The sequence below is a fragment of the Saimiri boliviensis genome, chromosome 2 (assembly GCF_048565385.1).
Source record: "Saimiri boliviensis isolate mSaiBol1 chromosome 2, mSaiBol1.pri, whole genome shotgun sequence".
Classification (NCBI taxonomy): Eukaryota; Metazoa; Chordata; class Mammalia; order Primates; family Cebidae; genus Saimiri; species Saimiri boliviensis.
The window spans coordinates 226,220,044-226,221,977 of NC_133450.1; the positions used below are offsets into that span (position 1 = coordinate 226,220,044).

Sequence of the window (1,934 nt, forward strand, 5' to 3'; positions counted from 1 at the left end):
TGACTAACTGCGTGTTTTATTAAATGGCTCTGAATAAAAAAGTGAAATGCTTCATTGCGTTTTCTCAGGAACTAATCAGAATATTACAGAGTCCTACACAAGTTGGAGACACAAAGTGGATGCTGAGCGACGAAAGGTCACTCCAGGTGTGGAATTGTAGAAAGTGAGTCCTTGGAGTAAATGGCACCGTGTCTCTGGCAGCAGATAGAAAGGAATGATGCTCTGGAGAGGAGGTAGGGACACTCTGCGGTCGGCCAGTGGATACATGAGGGGCCCGGCTGGAAGTGGGATCTTTAATTCTATGGTTTATCTTCCACTGCTCATGCCTCTTCATAAACGGTAATTTCAATAACTCGCAGTCCTCGCTCAATGGGGTCCGTCAGGAGGAGGCCTTGTGGAGCATATATCTTCTCATTCTGCTCTTGAATGTATTTGGAGACTTTCTTCAGAACCTTCTCATAATGAGTTTCCATGCATAGGAAGGTGGTATATGCTGTTAAACAAGCCAAACAACCTTCAAGATATGATTGGCCGCCAAGCTTCTCTGCTTCTGCATAAAGGTTATTTAGAGTTCGAACTGTTTCTTCAAACTGTTGCCTATCAATCCGGTTCTCCAGCTCCGCAGGGAACTTGGTCTGGAACTGGCAGCGTGTGCCACTGCTGTAGTCTCGCTGAATGAACACCTTTCCCGACACCGGCGCCTGCTGCGGCCTCATGGCGAGGACAGGATGGGCCGCGCTGCGGGGAAACACAGACCGCGGTTCAAAGCCCAGGCCTGGACCCGGGACTCCGGCCCGCCAGCCCCTTGCCCCCACCCGCCGCCCAAAGCAGCCCAAGGCCTCCTCCGCCCCGCTCCCCTTCACTCATGCTGCCACTGCGGGTCTTAGCTGCAGCCTGGCCTAGGGCCCGGCCCCCCCGCACCCCCCCCACCCCCCCGCACCCCCCCCACCCCCCCGCACCCCCCCACCCCCCCCCCCAACCCGGTTCGGCCCGGGAAACACCTGGCCTGCATTTTAAAAAGCACTTGGCTTTTGTAGGAAATCCACAGGAAGGGCTGCTGCAATCACCCATAGCTGTTCTGTGCACTTAGATGAAAATCCAAATTTCTCATCTCAGCTTACAAGGCCCTTTGCACTGGACTCCAGCATCCTGCCGCCACCTCATCAAATGCCATGACCTCCTGTTGTCTCTCTGAAACAGGACAGAATTTCATCTCAGGACCTTCTCACTTGTAAATTCCCTTTGTCTGGAATGCTTTTCCTTGGCTTATCTCAGAACTGGCTCTTTGTAACCAGAGGTATTATTTTTTCAGCTTCTGTGTCACCCCCTCAGAGAAGCCTTCTCTCATTCCCCTTCCTAAAATATGCTCTTCCAGTTATTTCCTTCATTGCACTTACCACTATCTGAAATTATCTTAGGATTTATTTGATTGCTTATCTATGGTCTGTCTTTGTATATTAGGATGGAAACTTCTGGAGAGCAAAGGCCTTGCTCTTCTAATTTGCTCTTTTGCATGACGATGGATGGGTACTTTGAGGATGGAAGGGGTACAGGGAAACCTGTAGACCACATGCAGCAGAAAGCCCAGGATGGAACTCTAAGGCAGTAAGTGCACAAGAGGTGAATGACAGAGGGAGAGCAGGCGCTGGAGACTGAAGGAGCATCCAGGCAGAAAGAGCAGCGTCCAGCCGTGGAGGGCCATGGAAGAAGGGGTTTCAGGAAGGAGCTGTTGGTCAATGGCAGAAATCGATGCCTAGAGGATAAGTATAGTGTCCACTGTCTATAATGAGTTAGGGGCATTGGCAGTCTTGGGGGAAGTGTGGTCCGTGGAGTGATGGGGTGGAAGGCGGACGGCAGTGGGCAGAAGCACCAGGAGGAGGTAGAGGGGGTGGATGTGCACACCTGCACTCCTCCATGACATGTGACAGTGGGAG

At 51.9% G+C, this 1,934-nt stretch overlaps 1 pseudogene across 1 annotated transcript; it reads right to left on the reverse strand.

Moving 5' to 3' along the window:
* Positions 1-780, reverse strand: LOC120366379 (golgin subfamily A member 7 pseudogene; annotated as a pseudogene). Its single transcript, XR_012515813.1, has one exon. The product of XR_012515813.1 is annotated as a golgin subfamily A member 7 pseudogene (transcript).
* Between the last annotated feature and the right edge of the window lie 1,154 nt (positions 781-1,934).